The sequence below is a fragment of the Lepidochelys olivacea genome, assembly GCF_965140295.1.
Source record: "Lepidochelys olivacea isolate rLepOli2 genome assembly, chromosome: 18".
Classification (NCBI taxonomy): Eukaryota; Metazoa; Chordata; order Testudines; family Cheloniidae; genus Lepidochelys; species Lepidochelys olivacea.
In genome coordinates, this window is record NC_140428.1 from 27548282 (window position 1) to 27570133 (window position 21852).

Here is a 21852-nt window from a genome sequence, read left to right on the forward strand (position 1 = left end):
GCTTCGACACTAGCAGTAGAAGATCTAAGGCATGGCCAGACACAACTGAACCAGTGGTAGATGGCGGCAGAGGGAAAATCCAAGCTTCAGCATGTTTTTGAAGGTCAACAAACTGTCTTCTAAATCTGACAAACTCCAATGAGCAGTGTAGTTGGATGGAATGAGGTGCTGTGAGGATCTAGTCCAGATGAAGATTCTGGCTGCAGTTTATGATGAAACCTACCTGGCAAGGCTCATCAGGGAGCCCACACTGGGCTTCTTCAGTGCCTGAGCCACACCATCTGCAGGAGGCAGACTCCACCCATGACACAGAGCTGCAACGTGCCGACAGTGTACATCGTGAGCATCACAGGCCTGAAATGTAAAGAAGGTCTCAAACATTCAGCTTACCGTGGGAGCCCGTCTCAGGGAGAATAATTGGGCTTGCGAGTTGAGGTTTATGAGCTTGCATGGGCTGGCTCACTATGGAGGGTCTGAACCTCAGCAGGTGTAAATCCATGTAGTTCCAATTAGTGTACACCCATTGACACAAGATCTTGCCTGGAATCTCCAGGGACAAATCATTTAGGCTATATATGCAGATGATGAATTCAGTTTTGCCGGTTGCCTACCCTCTGTGCTTACCATTGCATTTCCACCAAGTACATACACAGTGTCTGCATTTACCTTGAAACACTTTCTTCCCAAGAACTCATGAAATACCTCTGTCGCCCATTCCCTGGGGATGCTGCAGTTTCTAAGTGAGCAGAGAGGAGCAAATTGCTTTACTTTCACAAATATCATTTGCAGGTTTTCATACTTAGGAAGCTGACACCTTTTCTGAGTATCATCATGTGGTAGAAATCAGGGATACCTAGTCTTAGGAGATGTCACATAGAAGCATTTCTCCTATCATTATCAATAACCCATGCTCAGTCAGTGCAGATGAAAATCAACAGTCAGAGGGATGGGAAATATTTTTCTCCCCTGTGTGTGTGTGTGTGTGTGTGTGTGTGTATAAGGGCAAAACGGATTAAAAGAGCTATTGAAAATATATACAAATATTGGAAGACCTGTGCAATGTAAAAGTCTACAGCTCCTTGCATGAACTCTTCTGTCTTGCCATGTGGAATAAAAGGAAACACTTAGGAACTCCACAGGTTGTGAGCATGGATCGCACCAATGCTTTTATCTAATCCAGTGTTCGGTCTCTGACCGTCACCAGCACCAGATTCTTCAGAGGAAGGTGTAAGAAACATCCAAAGAGGACAGTTATGTGATAACTTGCTCAGGCAGCGGCACTGGAACAGTCTTAGAGTGGGGGGGGGGGTGCTAGATGAGCCCCCCCTTACCCCTGTTCATGCCCCTCACCACCCCCTAGAGCTCGGGCCGGGAGCAGAGCAGTGTCTCCGGGAGGGGGAGACGCATACAGGGGTAAGGTGGCCAAGGCTGGTGCCACGGCTGGGGGCGGATGCGGAGCCCCCAGGTGCAGGGCCAACAGCCGGGACCCCAGGCCAGCAGCCAGGACCGCGCCTGGCACCGGAACTCCTGAGCATGAGGCCAGCGGCTGGGACCCTGGGCACGAGCCAGCGACCAGGGCCAGGACTGGGGCTTGCGGCAGAGCCCCTGGGCATGGGGCTAGAGGCCAGGACCCCATGCAAAACCTGGGGGTGCTGCAGCACGCCTCACACCTCTAGTTCCCATGCCTATGCTCATTTTCTTCCTATTCCCCTAAATTAGAGGCAGGTTTGTGCCCTGAAGCTTGTTTCTAAGGAGGAATATATAATAGACACGGCATTACATTTACAGAGAATAGAAGAAGAGTGGCTTCCTCTGAACAGGGATTAAAGAGAAAGAAGCCCAATTCCCAGGCAAAGTCGTCTGGGCCGTTTTCTCTGCCTGTCCTTCAGCAGATTGTTTGGAAAGGAAAACAGTCCCAGTAATTCTTGCACACCTCTGGTTATGTTAGTGGCCCGTTTTACTCTCCTACAGTCTTAAAGGGCATCCAGAATAGCTAGCATGGCTGCATAGCTTCTCTTCCCCATGTGGCTTAAGAGTTAGGGTCCATTTTCTGTTTCTACTGGGGGTTTGGCAGTTTACATGCTGCCTATCAATGTGAGGCTCCTGTTAGAAGGCGGTAGGGTGTAAAAGGGGTGCTTTGGCCTGTTGGCTACATTAACTTCCCCCTTTCCCTTCTCTGCCTCTGTATAACTCTCCACGCAGGTGAGCCCAGCCCTGGAGCCTGTGTTAACCCAGCCAATGTACAGCAGGTAACTCATTTCACAGCCCTGCCATTTCATTCAGTCACTGGTTAATTTACTCATCTAATTTAATCAATACCGCATGAACCAGATCTTTGTTAAAAATAATACAACTTCCACCCGTCCAGCTGCTTGATTCCAGCTGGTGCTATTGGATTAATTTAATGAGTCTGGAGGCCAAGTCTGCATGTGGCAGGAAACCACGCGCAACTCGCAGCTGAGGTATTCATACAGTGTGACAGGCCATGAGGGTTATTTGTATTATAGAAGCGCTTAGCGGCACCAACTGGGATCAGGACTCCACTGCCTGAGGCACTGCACATACCCCTCCTAGGAGAACCTCCCTGCCCTGCTGAGTGTACGATCTAGACAAGACCGAAGGAGGATGGGGAAAAGGAACCGTTATTTCACATGATGAGATTATTTCACAGTGGAAAACCGAGGCAGAGCTAAAGCCATTTGCCGAGGGTCATACAGGGAGTCTGTGGAAGAGTCAAGTCCTGGACCCAGATCTCTTGAGTCCCAACGCCTTAACCACAAGCCCATCCTTCATCTTTAGAACCAAAGTTTCGTTACGGTACCAACATGGGGTGTACATTCCTGGAGCAGTGGTGCATTTTTCTTGCCTTTGGCTTCATTCCTCAGCGCGCCAAAGGCCAGTAACTACGACCAAGGAATGCACGCACAGATGTAGCTTACTGTTAATTAGATGGCTCTCTTTTGATAAGCATGAATCCTTCCATCTCTTGTTCCACCTTTAATCAAATTTGTAGCGCCTCAGGCTTTTCATGGGGGGTGAAAGGGGAAGCTTTCAATCTGTAATAAGGATGTGTCTGTCAAGTGGAATAAAATTGATAATTAAGTCATCCACTCTGGCTGCAATTTTTATGAATTTCTGAAGAATTGTCTTAAAGCAATGATGCACATAGAAACATTTCTAAGCCACACGAGGAGGCTGATAAACAACAGCAGGGACTTCTGCTTTCAAGGGATAGCAATGAATAAACATGTTTCCAAATCAGAGTGTACAGAAGAGAGGGCAAAGAAGCAGCATTTTTGTCTAGGACCTTGGACTAGGCACTATTTTAATAGAAAAGGGAAATGAGTTTATTGGAAATAATACAAATATTAGTAGGATGGTTCAGATTTATGTTAAGGGGGTGACTTGATTACAATCTATAAGTACTACCTGGGGAACAAATATTTAACAGTGGGCTCTTCAATCTACCAGAGAAAGGTATAACATAATCCAATGGCTGGAAGAAGAACCTAGACAAAGTCAGACTGGAAACAAGATGTCAATTTTTAACAGTGAGAATACTTAACTATTGGAACAATTTACCAAGGGTTGTGGTGGATTTTCCATCACTGAACATTTTTTAAATCAAGATGGTCTGTCTGTTTTTCTAAAAGCTCTACTCTAGGAATTGTTTTGGGGCTGTTCTGTGGCCTGTGTTATGCAGGAAGTCAGACTAGATAATCACAATGGTCTCTCTTAGGAATGGGCGACAGGGGGTGGATTACTTAATGGTGACCTGTTCTGTTCCTTTCTTTTGGGGCACCTGGCACTGGCCACTGTCAGAAGACAGGATACTGGGCTAGATGGACCCAGTATGGCCGTTCTTATGTTCTCCTGGACTTGGATTCTATGAATCACCAAAACTTGTGAGACTTCCCTTTGCGGTTCAAGCCAGGCCCATGCCTGCTTTGCTTGTGAGGTGTGACATGATTGTCTAACTGCATGGCATTCAGTCTGCTCTTTGAGCTCGGGGGTTTAGTTCCTAGCTCAAGGAGACTTACACCGGCTCTGATGAAGTAAGTACACTAAAAACAGAGTGCAGCCCACGGCAGGTGTGACAGGCTAGCCACCTGGAGTATTTGCCTAGGGTCTCAGGAGGGCAAGTACTCAAAGTGCTCGCTCCTCCCACCAACCATGCTGCTATGCGTTCACTATTTGTGTTGTACTAACTTGATTGGAGATAGTGCAGGTATGTCTAGTCGAGCTGGGAATCACACCCCCAGCTCAAAGTGGAGACACTCCCTAAGTCTATCAGAAGACTTCCTATTAGAGGTTAATACAGCTTTGAAATCTAGTGTAATGTGAGATGAGGAGACTCCAGGCTATGGAATCGTTCGTTCGTGGATTCATTTGTCTCATGCCTTGTTGACCTATTTAGAGTCCTTTTTGCAGTGCTTTCCCCACTTGGCAGGATTTTCTCTTCCCATACAGTTCCCGTTAATATCAGTGCTTTTTACTGTATCAATCATGTTGATGTCTTCCACGTAAACTTTCAATATTTTCTCTTCTTTAAAGGTCTGTATCTGTCCCTGCATGAGTTATGTATTGCCTCCCACTAAACATCTGTTTTCCATGACTTATTCATGGAAAAGAAATTATTCTTAGTCAATGTTCTGCACCTTTGAAATCGTGCTGAAATGAAAACAATGTCCTCTCCAGTTTAATATGCCTTTCGGAAGTCTAGCCTCCTGAAGGAAGAATGGCTGGGAATGATATTTCTGTGCCAGTGCATCTTGTTAGTTTCTGCTTATTGTACATTGGGCATGTGCTTATTTCTTAGAGACAGGAGAGATTGGCATGATGCTGGGATGAGAGGAGTGTGAACAGAAGAAAATTTTCAATTGTTTATATACCAGTCCTAGGAGTCTGGGTAACAAGCAAGAGGAATTGGATATTCTCAATGATGAGAAGAAATTTGATCTAACTGGCATTATAGAAACCTAGTGGGATGATTCACATGACTGGAATGTTAAAATTTCTGGTTATATCCTGTTTAGAAAGGACAGAATGACTAAAAAAGGTGTGTGGGGGGGTGGCAATATATATGAAAGACATCATTACTTGTTTTACAGTTGTTGATAACTCAGAACTGCAGGATCTTGAATGCATATGGATCAACGTGCTAACTAACAAAGCCCAGGAGGAGGTAACGGTGAGCGTCTTTTACAGACCCTCAAATCAAACAAGAGACCAGTAGGAGTTACTGCTTAAGCACCTGCTTGTCATGGGTGTAAAGAAAAACTACGTTTTTAGGGGAGACTTCAGTTTGGGAGACAAAGGCTTGAGGTCGCATGTAGCCAGTAGTAAAACACCACTTGAGTTTCTAAAAAATTATAGATGATCATTTTCCTACACAAAAGACAGTGCGCGCAGCGCGAGGTAATGCTATTTTGGACCTCACTATCATATGGATAAAGTTGAGTTAATCAAATTGGTGGTTCCTTACAGACCAGTAATCATAACCTGATTACATTCAGTGTGGGCAAAGAGAGGACTGGCCCAACGAGTTTATATATACATCCACGCAGAAAAACGTTAATGAAAATAGGGAATTTTTAAAGAAACTTTATTAGACGTCCAAAAAGCCATGATTTGGAAAGGGAACAGCTTTGGATAAAAGCCCATCCTAGATGAGTGGGCAAAGTGAAGGCAGCAATTAGAAATAAAAAAGTAAAATGTAATAAATGGAAAAAAGGACAAATAGATAGCAATCAGTATAGAAATTATGAAGTACAAAAAACTGATAAGAGAAGCTAGAGACATCAGGGAAAAATCCATAGCTAGCAGGGCTAAGGATAATAAGTCTTGTCAAACCAACCTGATTTCATTCTTTGAGATTACAAGTTCGGCTGATAAAAGTAATTGCGTAGATACAAGATGCTCAGACTTTTGTAAAAAGAAAAGGAGGACTTGTAGCACCTTAGAGACTAACCAATTTATTTGAGCATAAGCTTTCGTGGGCTACAGCTCACATCCGATGAAGTGAGCTGTAGCCCACGAAAGCTTATGCTCAAATAAATTGGTTAGTCTCTAAGGTGCCACAAGTCCTCCTTTTCTTTTTGCGAATACAGACTAACAGGGCTGCTACTCTAAAACCAGACTTTTGTAAGGCATTTGACTTAAAATCCTAGTGCTATACAATATCAATAGAAGACACACTAAATGCATTAAGAACTGACTGACAGCCTGATCTCCAAAAGCAGCCCTCAGTGGGGAAAAATCATGGAATGGAAGTGTTTCTAGTGTGATTCTGCAGGTACTGGGCCTGATGCTATTCAACATTTTTGTCAATGATCTGGAAGTAAATATAAAATCACTGCTGATAAAATGTGTGGGTGACACAAAGATTGGAAAGGTAAATAATGATAAGAGGGAAGGCAGATAGAGTGCTCTGGATTGCTTGCTAAGCTGAGACCACTCCACTAAAATGTGCTATAATACAGCCAATTGGACAGTTCTCCATCTCGGAACAAGGAATGCAGGTGAGCCCTACAGAATGGGGGATTGTATCCAGGAAACCAGTGACACTGAAAAGGATTTCCGGGTCATAGCAGACAAGTGACTCAACATGAGCTCCCATTGCAATTCTGTGGCAACGTGCTCCTGAGGATGGATAAAGAAGGGAGTAGATGTGGGGAGGTGATCTTACCTTTGTGTAAAGAACTGGTGAGACTGATTGTAGAATACAGTTCTGAGCACGAGCTGTTACCACTTGAGCTAATTTCCCGTAGCTGAAGCTATTGCAGACGTCTGTCCTACGTGGATCAGGCTCTTAGGGGGACTTATAACACACTCTCCACAGCGGGTTACACTGACCCTTCACAACTGGCAGTGTTCCACCCCCTCTTTGCCTAGACATAAGTGATAGCACAAGGTGCAGAGCAAGGAAGAATCAAGCCCTGCATCTATGCCATGGACAGTATTAAATATCTGCAACATCCCTTTTTCTTCACAAAAATATTTCATCACAGAATCTCAGGAAGAAAATTCACCAGTGGGCCAACTGCCTAACTCTGAAAAATCAGACCAATCAAAACCAGGGGCCAGCATCTTAAAAGGGCCTCATCTCAGCCTATGGTTTTCTGGGTGTCATTGAGTGCTGCAAATAGACCTCTGACTGCCCAGGAAATAAGGCAGAGATTATGGCTCCTCTGAGTTTCTGGGACCAAAGCAGATCATTACACTGAGTGATGACTGCAGTGCAATGGGACACTGACCCTGGTTAAATAACAGATGCAGGGTCACTTTTAACAGAGGGAAATGGTTTCTTTCCCACAGCTGTTACACTCACATAACTGCAGTCCCTTATGCTGTGTGTTTTTACCAGCAGAGAATGGACTAGTTCCTGCAACAGCTTGTATAATCTTTATCAGAACTTTTCCCTGCTGTATTTTCCAGAGGGAAAGCTGCTGCTGGGAGAGGGGACTCTTGTGCTTTCCCCTCCACCCAGAATGAGGTTCAGCTTAGACATGACTGACCTGGGCACGTGGATCGTCTTCTTCTTTTTCAAGTGACAGGGACGAATGAGTAACTGACTCCCCCCCCCTCAAATTGCTAGCTCTCAAGGCACAATTTTCCCTTTCCACTGGAATTGCTGTTATTTTACAGCAGATGCTGCTTTTAGATGTCCAGTCATTCTGATAACTGCTTCTAATGTAGACACTTTCTTCTGCTCCATTCTTTTCTTCACTCTGCTTGTGTTTTCTACTAGGCCTATTTTTGGTGGGTGTGTGGGCATCTAATTGAGGTTCTAATTACTACCAGCTGCCTTAATCCACATTTGAAAAGGAGAAAGTGCAGCCTCCTTCTCTCATGTAGATGAACTCTCCAGGAAGTTAAATTCATTTTCAAGCGTACAGTTACTTTTTTCAGAGCTTTCTCCTTTTCCCCTTTTTGCAGGGTGAACTTAGCCCCAAAGATTGAAGGCTGCTTCAGTATTACCAACCCCAAGCATTCAAAAATCATGAGCTAGGCCCCAAAAGCAGAAGATTGGCTTTAAAACCATGAGATTTAGAAATCATGAAGGGTGGGTTCTTTCATCATCGCTTAGAAAATGTCAGTGACTACAGAATGCTGCAGCGTGTCTCCTCGTCAACCGGGCTATCGCAGGCGACTCCAACCTGTCCTTTGCTCCCTACTGGCTCCCCCAGAATATTGAATCAAGTTCAAAGTCTCCGTCCTTATCTTCAAAGCGTTCCATGTTCTGGACCTAGAATATCTTAAAGATCAACTATAGCTCCAGGAAGATGATCGTGGTTGACAATCTGCTCTTCTGGCACAGTGGGACTCTCTCCAGTGAGTGCAAAGCCTGTCTGTTTGGGAGACAGAACTTTCCTAGGGATTGGTCCAAGGCTGCAGAATGAACTTCCCCAGGAATTAGGACAAGCACAAACCTCCCCCGTTCTATTCCAAGTGCAAGGCGTGTTTCTTTGGCCTTGCCTTCTCCAACATAAACACAGAGCAACGTGTTTTAAAAAAAAAATTAAAAGAAGACTCATCACTGCACCTGCTTCTGCCTCTAGGGAGGGGATGAAACAACAAACAGTATGTGGCAGATGTGTAATCCGTTGGTTCATGAATGACTGGAAGGCATCAGATACTCTGGTGATGAGTACAATATAAGAACCAATGTGGAACAGAATAGATCATGGGTTGGATGCAGAGTCCATTGAAGTCAATGAGTGTGTCTTCCCATTAAAACTTTATACTAAGTACACTTCCTTTTCCAGCAGGGAAGCCATAGCCTCAATGAGAACAGAGATTTATATCTTCTCACTCCCTGTAGGTGGGACTACCAAGTGATGAGGGGAATGTATTAGGTAGGGTAGTCAAGGCAGAGCAGCATGGGGCAAACTTGCATTGTCATTGCCTGTGAGTTTTAGCCTGTAAAATGCTTTTCACCAGCAATAACAAATAAACCACTTTAAAGGTAACCGTGAAATAAACCCAAAAAGAATTTGGATTAAGCACTAGAGAGAGTCAGCCAAAACAAGTGCCTCTCTCCTTTTTTTTTTATTTTCTTTCAGCAGAGGTCAATTGATTCTCTGTCACCTTGGGACTCATAACAAAATCAATGTTACTTCATCCATAATTTGACCTTTTCATTTACTAAGGGTAGCAAATGTTAGTGCCACTGTAATTTTACAGCGTCTTGTTAGATAACAGGGGAAGATATAATGTGAAGATTATGCACGGTATCAGTGGCAAAATATTATAGCTGGGAATGAGTTAGAAGAACATTAATGTTTGAGGCATGCTATAAGACATGACATGTATCCGATTATAAAATGTCTCATGCTTCAAGTAATTACTCAAAACCTGACTCACTGATGTACTACCGATAGAATATCACCCAACAAACTGAATATCCTATTAGCAGAGAATGACCTACAAATATTTCTCCTAAGCCAGGCACCTTTATTCTTCAGAGCATAATCTTGTATGTCAAAGAGCCAGGCAGGCTGCAAAGAGAGAGAAGTGACTGATGTTGTAAATTTTAGACAGATCGATAATAGAATCTATATGGACCTTGGATATTTTTATGTTTAATTCACTGGATAAAATGAAAGAGGGTAAATCACTCCGAGAAGATATGAACTGATGTTCATAGGCACATTTATAGAACTATCTAAAAATATGAATCCTACAATTACTGACTTAAAAGATCATCGGTACTGTAGTCACTACAGCATGAAAAAATGCTATGAAAAAATCCCTTCTCTGAGCACACTGTGTGTGTTTCAGGAGCGAGAGTTACTGCAGTATTAGCTAGAGCAGAAGCAGAGATGGGCTGAAATTGAAGTAGAGATCCTGTCTGTTGTCAGGGTCTAGCAAACGTGAGACTGTAATGTCCAGACTAAATCTCTCTGTGCCCACCATCGAGTTGGGGGTGCGGCGCAAGTGGGTGCCATGTTTTTGTCATATCCTCCAAACTACTGGGTGTGGTTCTGGTCTTATTTACCCTGGTGTAAATCAGTAGTAATCCCAATTAAATTAATGAGACTCAACTAGTGTAACCCCACTGTCTCAAACAGGCAGGAATCCTTATCACCATTTAATAATAGATTGTAGGTTGTCGATATGTAATGACAATACATAATGCAATCACTCAGCTGCTGACATTGCATTTATCTGGTGCCAACAAATAACCCCAAAGAACAACGACAGCTGAGACCAAAACGACACCAGAGTAGCAGTGAAATTAGACCAGCGCTTGTTGATCTAGGGCTTGATCCTGCAAGGAACTGCACAACCCCTGGAGGTGCTGAGCACCCTCTGCTCCCGTTGAGTTGGCTGAGTTGGTACAGGGCATAGATTCTAAATTTCCTAGGGTCACGTTTACTTTGCACGGCAGCAAGGGTGTGAGGTTAGAACTGAGACATGGAAAAGATTTATTTTACTGCCTAGTCCATCTCCCTGCTGGGGCAGGATCAGCCCCCAAACCCTGTGTGCACATGCTTTTCCAAGTCTAGATTTCAGTGTCTCAAGTGATGGTGTCTCCCGCATATGCCTTGGCAGCTGTTCCATGCTTCTCACCGTCTGAAAGGTTTCCTGACGTTCAGCCTAAATTTTCCCTGTCTTAATTTGTTTTTTTCACTCTTGTTTTTTAACTTCATGGACCACCTTAAACAATTCCTCTCCCTCCTTGGTGTTCACACCCTTCAGATGCTCAGTGGAAGTGCCATTGCCTGGTAGCTGGATTCCCCAAGCCAATGAGGTGATGTTCCAACATCGACAAAAGCACGAATTCCCGAAGGAATCGTGTACAGAACCTTGCTTCGTTAGCTGGAAACCAAAATGCAGCAGTGGGAGGAGAAAATAAGGAATGAGGGAGAGAGAAAGAGATTATCAAATTATTATGGCTGTGTTTCATCACTGTTATTATTATCTCCTGCTGCAAGGAATTCTGTCTCTTAGTGTTAAAGGTTTCTTCTGTGCTTGGCATGTTTCTGTTTCATTTATCAGCTGAACACACGTTGTGGAGGATGCGGCGAAGTTGCTGAGCTGAATAGCGTGCAGGCAAAGTGCCGGGGGGGGGGGGGGGAAGTTCTGTTTTACTTCTGCTAACAAAAAATATTTTGCAGCAAATCAAGAAGAGCTTATGCAAATGATGACAGTTACCGGACTCCTCCAGGCACCCACAGACCTTCTCTCCACAGAGCAGTGAGCTGGTGTCACTGTGCGTGGGTGGTGCTGCTTAAAGTGGGCCTGTGTTTTCCCGATGCTCTTTTGAGCAATATCTGTTTTAGATCTGGAAATATACAATGAAATGGGACACAGTCTGTGCACATGCACCCACACAGACATATGCATGTCCCAGCATGTACGCACATACACGCAAACATACATGTGTGTGTATATATGCCCACACTTATGCATTTGCTTACACACACATGCACACACGACACTGGTACATTTTAGCTCAACAAACCACCAAGCAAACCCATCCACTCCACCCACACTGTTTTCTGCGGCAGTTTTTGCTAATTTGAACCACGGATGAATGCTATTGATCACACATCTTTAACGACATAGTGAAAACTGGAACATTTCTCTCGAGGAAAGATGTAAAAATCAAACTGGGATCAAAATAGCATTTAAAAAAAAAATCCCACTCCTCTTCCCAGCAGCAAGCTCAGTCATCTGGGCTGGGCACTGGGTTGTAGGTTTACCCCTGTTATGTTAATTTCTGTAGGTGGTCTCAGAAACAGGGAGACGGATGACAGAATCTGAAAAAAAAAAAATAAAATAAAGCACCCTTTGCATCCAATATCTCTTGCAGGCTCCTGAAGCTTCCGTGAACTGTAGGAGACCATCGCTCCTGCTTGCTGAGTCTATAGTTTTGCTCCATGCATTCCTGGCATACATTTCTCCATGCTGTCTTTTTGACCTGCTTTCATTAAATAACAGGTGCTGCTGAAAGTCTCAAGAGGGGCACGTGCACTTGCAAAGCAACCACAGTGCAGTGGGTAGAATGGATAGCCAGTGGGACCAACAGGCTAATTCAACCAAATTGGCTGCAAGCATTCTGAGAATAGCATCTCATTAAAACCCCTGAATTAGTCTCAGCAGAGGCCTTGCTCTTTCACTGAACACTGGAGCAGTCTCAGTTTGAATGCTGGATGGGAAGGACAATCCCACGCCAACGCCTGCAGATTCCTTTGAAAAACCAGACACAATCATGTCATCGCTGCTGTACAGAGTGGGGCCCCAAACTGCATCACCCGAGAAGGTGGGCACCAGCCTGGGAAAAGAAATAGAGGAGCTGGGTTGTAAAGGTAACAATCCTGCCCCCAGGCAATGGCAAGAGTTAACAATTAGAGTCCATGGAGTCGCTGTGGTTTCCCAATACAAAACAAAATAATTATTATTCTAAACTTGACTGGCGCCTGTGCATAATCTCATTACACACAGAGCCGCACAGCACCAAGGAAAGCTCAGGATGACAATAAAATGTTCCGTAGATGCACAAAGCAATTAGAATGAAATTTCTGTAAGGCTCAGGTACGAGTCCTTTGTCAGTTGAGTCACTGGGGTGGTTCAGTGGCTGTCTCACAACTGGGTCAGATATGCAGCGCCTGCACTGGAAAGTCTGGTGTAAAGCATGCCTTTAGAAAAATACATCGGGCTCAAACAACCTCTTCTCCAGGGTTTCTGCCTTTCATGTAGCTGCGGCTCTTGCTGTCTCCCGGAGCATGTTCAGACAGCAGAGAATCGGCTGCTGTCATTTATGCTGCATTTACGGACCCTCATCCTGGAGTTGGATCTGGGTGGATGGGGCCCTACTCCAAGCAGAGCACCCTTGACATAAGCATCTGCCTGCCTGGACTCAAGTACAGAACAGGCAACTATAAATAGATACTTTTTTTAGAGGGGGGGGGGAGAAGGGGTTGGATATATTTGACTCCCTATCTTGAGTCAAACTTGAGCTTTAAACTAGGAATTTGGGGGAGATGGTTGGGAGATGTCCAGGTAATCTCCACGCCAGAATTTAGCATAGAGTGGAAAGAAAATGAAGTAAGAGTGGATACAGCTGTAGGTAGGAGGAAGGGCAGTGTAGATACAAGTCTAATAGGTTATACTGGTAGTAAAATAACCGTGCCTAATAGGGTACAGAATGTGAGTGAGGCCAAACAGCAAAAATTAAGATGTTTGTACACTAATGCAAGGAGCCTAGGTAACAAAATGGAGGAACTAGAGTTACTGGTGCAGGAAGTGAAACCAGATATTATAGGTATAACAGAGACCTGGTGGAATAGTAGTCATGACTGGGCTACAGGTATTGAAGGGTATGTGCTGTTTAGGAAAGACCGAAATAAAGGTAAAGGTGGTGGAGTAGCACTGTATATCAATGATGAGATAGAATGTAAAGAAATAAGAAGCGATGAAATGGATATGACTGAGTCTGTCTGGGTAACAATTAAATTGGGGAAGAAAACTATTAGAGCCTCCCCTGGGATAGTGCTTGGGGTGTGCTATAGACCGCCGGGATCTAATTTGGATATGGATAGAGCCCTTTTTAATGTTTTTAATAAAGTAAATACTAATGGAAACTGTGTGATCATGGGAGACTTTAACTTCCCAGATATAGACTGGAGGACGAGTGCTAGTAATAATAATAGGGCTCAGATTTTCCTAGATGCGATAGCTGATGGATTCCTTCAGCAAGTAGTTGCTGAACCGACTAGAGGGGATGCCATTTTAGATTTGGTCTTGGTGAGTAATGAGGACCTCATAGAGGAAATGGTTGTAGGGGATAATCTTGGCTCAAGTGATCATGAGCTAATTCAGTTCAAACTGAATGGAAGGATTAACAAAAATAAATCTGCAACTAGGGTTTTTGATTTCAAAAGGGCTGACTTTCAAAAATTAAGGAAATTAGTTAGGGAAGTGGATTGGACTGAAGAATTTATGGGTTTAAAGGTAGAGGAGGCCTGGGATTATTTTAAATTAAAGCTGCAGAAGCTATCGGAAGCCTGCATCCCAAGAAAGGGGAAAAAATTCATAGGCAGGAGTTGTAGACCAAGCTGGATGAGCAAGCATCTTAGAGAGGTAATTAAGAAAAAGCAGAAAGCATATAGGGAGTGGAAGAAGGGAGGGATCAGTAAGGAAAGCTACCTTATTGAGGTCAGAATATGTAGGGATAAAGTGAGACAGGCTAAAAGTCAAGTAGAGTTGGACCTTGCAAAGGGAATTAAAACCAATAGTAAAAGGTTCTATAGTCATATAAATAGGAAGAAAACAAAGAAAGAAGAAGTGGGACCGCTAAAAACTGAGGATGGAGTGGAGGTCAAGGATAATCTAGGCATGGCCCAATATCTAAACAAATACTTTGCCTCAGTCTTTAATAAGACTAAAGAGGATCTTAGGGATAATGGTAGCATGATAAATGGGAATGAGGATATGGAGGTAGACATCACCATATCTGAGGTAGAAGCGAAACTCAAACAGCTTAATGGGACTAAATCGGGGGGCCCAGATAATCTTCATCCAAGAATATTAAAAGAATTGGCACAAGAAATTGCAAGCCCATTAGCAAGAATTTTTAATGAATCTGTAAACTCAGGGGTTGTACCGTATGATTGGAGAATTGCTAACATAGTTCCTATTTTTAAGAAAGGGAAAAAAAGTGATCCAAGTAATTATAGGCCTGTTAGTTTGACATCTGTAGTATGCAAGGTCTTGGAAAAAATTTTGAAGGAGAAGGTAGTTAAGGACATTGAAGTCAATGGTAAATGGGACAAAATACAACATGGTTTTACAAAAGGTAGATCGTGCCAGACCAACCTGATCTCCTTCTTTGAGAGAGTAACAGATTTTTTAGATAAAGGAAACGCAGTGGATCTAATTTACTTAGATTTTAGTAAGGCGTTTGATACTGTGCCACATGGGGAATTATTAGTTAAATTGGATAAGATGGGCATCAATAGGAAAATTGAAAGGTGGATAGGGAATTGGTTAAAGGGGAGACTACAACGGGTCCTACTGAAAGGTGAACTGTCAAGTTGGAGGGAGGTTACCAGTGGAGTTCCTCAAGGATCAGTTTTGGGACCAATCTTATTTAATCTTTTTATTACTGACCTGGGCACAAAAAGTGGGAGTGTGCTAATAAAGTTTGCAGATGATACAAAGCTGGGAGGTATTGCTAATTTAGAGAAGGACAGGGATACCCTACAGGAGGATCTGGATGACCTTGTAAACTGGAGTAATAGGAATAGGATGAAATTTAATAGTGAGAAGTGTAAGGTCATGCATTTAGGGATTAATAACAAGAATTTTAGTTATAAGCTAGGGACGCATCAACTAGAAGTAACGGAGGAGGAAAAGGACCTTGGAGTATTGGTTGATCATAGGATGACTATGAGCTGCCAATGTGATATGGCTGTGAAAAAAGCTAATGTCGTCTTGGGATGCATCAGGAGAGGTATTTCCAGTAGGGATAAGGAGGTTTTAGTACCGTTATATAAGGCACTGGTGAGACCTCACCTGGAATACTGTGTGCAGTTCTGGTCTCCCATGTTTAAGAAGGATGAATTCAAACTGGAACAGGTACAGAGAAGGGCTACTAGGATGATCCGAGGAATGGAAAACTTGTCTTATGAAAGGAGACTCAGGGAGCTTGGCTTGTTTAGCCTAACTAAAAGAAGGTTGAGGGGAGATATGATTGCTCTCTATAAATATATCAGAGGGATAAATACCAGAGAGGGAGAGGAATTATTTAAACTCAGTACCAATGTGGACACAAGAACAAATGGATATAAACTGGCCACTAGGAAATTTAGATTAGAAATTAGACGAAGGTTTCTAACCATCAGAGGAGTGAAGTTTTGGAATAGCCTTCCGAGGGAAGTAGTGGGGGCAAAAGATCTATCTTGCTTTAAGATTAAACTCGATAAGTTTATGGAGGAGATGGTATGATGGGATAACATGGTTTTGGTAATTAAATATTCATGGTAAATAGGCCCAATGGCCTGTGATGGGTTTTTAGATGGGGTAAGATCCAAGTTACCTGGGAAAGAATTTTCTGTAGTGTCTGGCTGATGAATCTTGCCCATATGCTCAGGGTTTAGCTGATCGCCATATTTGGGGTCGGGAAGGAATTTTCCTCCAGGGCAGATTGGAAGGCCCTGGAGGTTTTTCGCCTTCCTCTCCTCTGTAGCATGGGGCACGGGTCACTTGCTGGAGGATTCTCTGCTCCTTGAGGTCTTCAAACTACAATTTGAGGACTTCAATAGCACAGATATAGGTGTGAGGTCTTTTTTAGGAGTGGTGGGTGAAATTCTGTGGCCTGCGTTGTGCAGGAGGTCAGACTAGATGATCATAATGGTCCCTTCTGGCCTAGATATCTATGAATCTATGAGTCTCATTCAGATGGGTATTTCTGCCCTGAAATCACCTGGCCTTTTAGGGGTCCCCAAATGGTACTTTAGGTCAGCACAACCAGACCTTTACAGGGCTGAACCCTTCCTAGAGTGTTGAACTTACTTCTCTACTCCATCTTAATTTTTCTCTCCCCACACTAAGAAAATATAAATACCTCAGATTTGAGGTTAGTCATTTTTCCCTCACTGGAAAACAAGATAGGACACTTTGGTTTTTTAAAAGATATGCTTTAGTTCAAACAGGAGTTATATTGAGGACGTTCTCTGGCCTGTGCTATCCAGGAGGTCAGACTAGGTGATCTCAGCCCCTTGGAATCTATGGAAACGAGCTTCCTGTTAAGAGGAAGGATGGTGTAATGGTTAGAGAACGAACTGTGGTCCTAGGGTCACTTCCAGCTCTGCCACAGACTTCTTCTTCTGTGTGACTGCAGTCAAGTCCCTGAATTACTCTGTGCCTCAATTCCCCATCTGTACAATGGGGAGATTAGCACTTCCATACCTCACAAGCGTATTCACACCTGTAACAACACTAGTGGGTCTAACACAAAAAAAAAGGAAAGGGGAAAAAGGTAGGGCCTGAATTTTCAAAAGTGACTAGCCTCAATTCTGGGGGTGTCCTACTTAAGAAACCTGCTTTTCAGAGGTGGCTTCGAAAGTATGTCAAGTTGGGCCCCCCCAATCACTAGTCACTTTTGAAAATTTGGGACCTACCCTCTCTCTCTCTCTCTCTCTCTCTCTCTCTCAGACCCACTCATTAGTGTCATTACTGGTTTGACTTTTAAGTTTCATTCTGTTCTGAAACATTTTAATTTGGTTTTATTGTGTTGTACCAAGCATAAGCACCTCAGTGAAGGGTGCAAAATAACAGCTATTTTTTATTATTTTATTTTTTATTTTGTTACATGGACTTCTAAAATTCTTCTGACGTAAGCAAACTAGTTTCACATGTATTGAACAATCTCTGGAGTTCATTAAACAGGATAAATTAGCTGTTTATGGAAGACAAAGGAATTAAGATGATGCCAGTACAGTTTGATTCTAGCAAAAGCAATTATTTAAAAGAGAGGAATTACATGGGGATTAGAGATGGGTATGAAGATATTATCTGGCATCTCAAACAGCCCTCGGGTAGCTTTGAATTACCTGATTTGTGTTGGTATCCATTCCACTTTGAGCCAAGAGGGAAGGGACCTCTGTTTCTTTAATTCTTTAACATGACAGGTGTGTTTGCTTCTGGCTTCTCTACATTATGTTGCTTTGTTCTTTGTCTTGAAAATTTAAAGAAACATTCCCCGTTTCTTTCCATTGCAGAGCTCCATGAGTGAGCAGGGAAACGACCTGGGAAGCAGGCTTCCTTTCTCCCTCCCTTTAAACCTTAGATAATTTGAGTAAGATGGGGAAATGTTGTTAACATCACAAAAAGACAGGCCAGTAGAAGGCAGGGGAGCCTGAAGGGATTGGGGATGTCATGAATATGCATGGAGAATCCTCCTGGATACTATGATAACTCCCAAGCTTTCTGGATCTTTCTCCAAGGTTTCAAGAAAAACTATGGTTCATTCTCCCCCAGGTACCCCACTGCCTCTCTGGGTACCAGCCAGGAAGGAAGCTGAAGGGCTGAGCCTGCCCTTGTGGTATTTCTCACCCAAGTCGAAGCATGAGACCACACTTTCTTCTGCGGTTTGCAGTCAGAGGTTTCAGCCCCAAGAGGCCTGGAGAGCTAGGAAGTGAGGGTGCTTTCCATACTGATACCAAGCCTTTCCAGGGGCACCCATCATTCCCCATGTGGGGAACAGGATGTAGGAGCCAGCACCTACACTGCTGCCCACAAAGCACATACAAGCTTCCATATCACCCAAGGCATAGTAGCTGTGTTTGCTGTACAATAGATGAAAGAGAGAGAGAGAGTGAGTGGGTGGTGGGATCCTAAGGGGGTGGGAGGAGCTAGAAAGCAGGTCTCATGGCTCTGTCACACCATGATGCGACATTGGACAAGTGCCACAACACCTCTCTGTGTCAGTTTCCACAGCTGTAAAACAGGGATAATAATCCATACCACGGTCAGCCCTTCGGTAACTCCAACAACTTCAGTGATGTGGCCCAATATCCATTGAATCCTTCTAACAGCCTTGCAAATTGGAACCGGTATTTGTAATAAATAATAATATAATTAATAACTAAATAACTAGACCTAGCTCTCATAATGTGCTTTAAAATATTTCACGTGCTATATACTCTGGGCCATATTTTGCAGTATCTTACACCCTGGGCAACTGCAGCAGCAAGGCAAAGCAGTGAGGTTCCCTGGATATAAGGCAGTGCAGAATATGGCCCTAGAAATATCATTGTGGACTTGCAGAGAAAATATTATGGGCCAAACTCAGCAGCCCAAATACTGCCAGCCTGATTCTTTTAGCTGTTGCATGTCTCACATAGAGGGCGCTAAGTTCCTTGAACATACATTGACTTTACTGGGAGTTTTGCCTGAGGAAGGACTGAGTAATGGCTACAGGATTTGTCCTTTTGAGATTACATTACAAACAATAATACTTTATCCTTACAGTGTCATGTTAATGCTAATTACCTGAAATGCACCAGAAGTCTAACCCTTTTAACACTCAGTATAACAAAAATGATTTGTCCCAGAGTGTGATAAAATATATTTACGGACTGTCTTGCAAGCCATAATTGAAATGGCATTGGAGTGGTGCTGTTTTTTTTTTTTTTAATTTTAAGCAGTTCCAAACCTCTTAATAGTGTTTTAAACTGTAACTTAGATTTTTAAAAGTTTATCACGCACTAATTCATTCAGCTTTCATTTGCATTCTGTTGACAGGCTACAAAATTGCTTCCCTTCCATTCCAGAAAGCTCCAACTCCTGCAATTTACAGTGTCTTTCAGGATATTTCCTAAACTCCACGTTAATATCAACAAGGCAGTTTTCAATAACACCTAAAAGATGAATGGCTATTATTTATACTTTTAGCACACACTATTTTAAACCACCTTCAATTGTGCATTAGAATAAAGATTGGATTAGGCAGAAGGCCCCTATAAAACACTCCTGGGCAACAGCTAGGAAAGCTCCTACTTCTCAGGTCAGAAAAGTGGCACATTTGGTAGTACCTTTAAATTGCAAACCACAAATCCTGCCATCACCTAAGTGCTGTTTATTTAGGGCCTGAGCCAAAGCTCACTGAAATCAGTGGGATTCTTTGTGCTCGTTAGAGTGGGCTTTGGATCAGCCTTTTAGAACAACAGTAATATCTAGCTCTTATGTCGAGCTTTTCATCAGCAAATCTCAAAGGGCTTTATGAAGTGCCTTGAGACATGCCAAGCACCCTCACTCCCTGGTGGGAGCCAGTTTAGGATACCCATTACCTTGCAGGAGTCACACAGCACCTCACAACATCAGACCCTTCATCACTGCCCTAAAGCGTCAGTATCATATTGTTACTGGGTCAAACACTTGTTATTTCAGTCTTCTAAATTCTGCCAGTGCAAGTCAGAGCAGAGATTATTTTTGGCTCTGCCATGTACGGGTACCTAAGCAACTTGCAGGAGGCTGGTGTTACTGTGTAGTCACTAGAGTTGCGTGAAATGTTTTGTGTGAATTTATCCCCTTTTCCTGTTCACAAATGATCAATGAACAGATACTGAGTTTTACAAATTTGTTCATTATTTGATAAATTTCAGACTCTGGGTTGCTTCTGAACTATTCACCACGGTTATCGCTTTGAGTGTTCACTGGTTGTCATTCTCAATTCACACTGGGTGCGTGGTCACCTAAATGACATGGCTGTTTCTTCTCCTTGATTGGTCAACCAGCCACTTGTGACATAGACATTTAGGCAAAGCCATACTGCAGTAAGTATTCATGATGGTTTGGAAGGTGGGTTTAAATGTCAAGAAAACAATGGCAAACATGTATTTTAGCCAATCCTACAAACCCAGTAATAGTTTGAGAAGTCCCAAAACTCTGAATCCAAACTACTTCACCTGCCCCTAGCACTAGTGCTGGATCCGATCTTTGGGGAGAATTTCTGGGTTACTGAATAAAAGTATTTAAGAGCTTTAGGAAAATAAAGTTGAAAATTCAGTGGAAACTATAGTATTCATTCCCTGGGATACCTTCCCTCAAGAGTATTTTCCCACGGTATTCTTGTCAGCAAGTTAAAGAAGTATGGGCTGGATGAATGCACTATAAGGTGGGTAGAAAGTTGGCTAGATTGTCGGGCTCAACGGGTAGTGATCAATGGCTCCAAGTCTAGTTGGCAGCCGGTGTCAAGTGGAGTGCCCCAGGGGTCAGTCCTGGGGCCGGTTTTGTTCAATATCTTCATTAATGATCTGGAGGATGGTGTGGATTGCACTCTCAGCAAATTTGCGGATGATACTAAACTGGGAGGAGTGGTAGATACGCTGGAGGGCAGGGATAGGATACAGAGGGACCTACACAAATTGGAGGATTGGGCCAAAAGAAATCTGATGAGGTTCAATAAGGATAAGTGCAGGGTCCTGCACTTAGGACGGAAGAACCCAATGCACAGCTACAGACTAGGGACTGAATGGCTAGGCAGCAGTTCTGCGGAAAAGGACCTAGGGGTGACAGTGGACGAGAAGCTGGATATGAGTCAGCAGTGTGCCCTTGTTGCCAAGAAGGCCAATGGCATTTTGGGATGTATAAGTAGGGGCATAGCGAGCAGATCGAGGGACGTGATCGCTCCCCTCTATTCGACATTGGTGAGGCCTCATCTGGAGTACTGTGTCCAGTTTTGGGCCCCACGCTACAAGAAGGATGTGGATAAATTGGAGAGAGTCCAGCGAAGGGCAACAAAAATGATTAGGGGTCTGGAACACATGACTTAGGAGGAGAGGCTGAGGGAACTGGGATTGTTTAGTCTGCAGAAGAGACGAATGGGGGGGGGGATTTGATAGCTGCTTTCAACTACCTGAGAGGTGGTTCCAGAGAGGATGGTTCTAGACTATTCTCAGTGGTAGAAGAGGACAGGACAAGGAGTAATGGTCTCAAGTTGCAGTGGGGGAGGTTTAGATTGGATATTAGGAAAAACTTTTTCACTAGGAGGGTAGTGAAACACTGGAATGTGTTACCTAGGGAGGTGGTAGAATCTCCTTCCTTAGAAGTTTTTAAGGTCAGGCTTGACAAAGCCCTGGCTAGGATGATTTAATTGGGGATTGGTCCTGCTTTGAGCAGGGGTTTGGACTAGAGGTCCCTTCCAACCCTGATATTCTATGATTCTATGATTCTAAGAGCATGTGTTCTTGGGCTTCCATGATACTTTTGAATATTATTGTTACTTGTGCAACATTTAAACTTAATAGAGTATTTCACTATTATGAAATCAATTCATGAATTCCACACAGAACCTTTCCCTTTGGACTACAAATGGAAAAGTACAATGTCTTGTTGTGT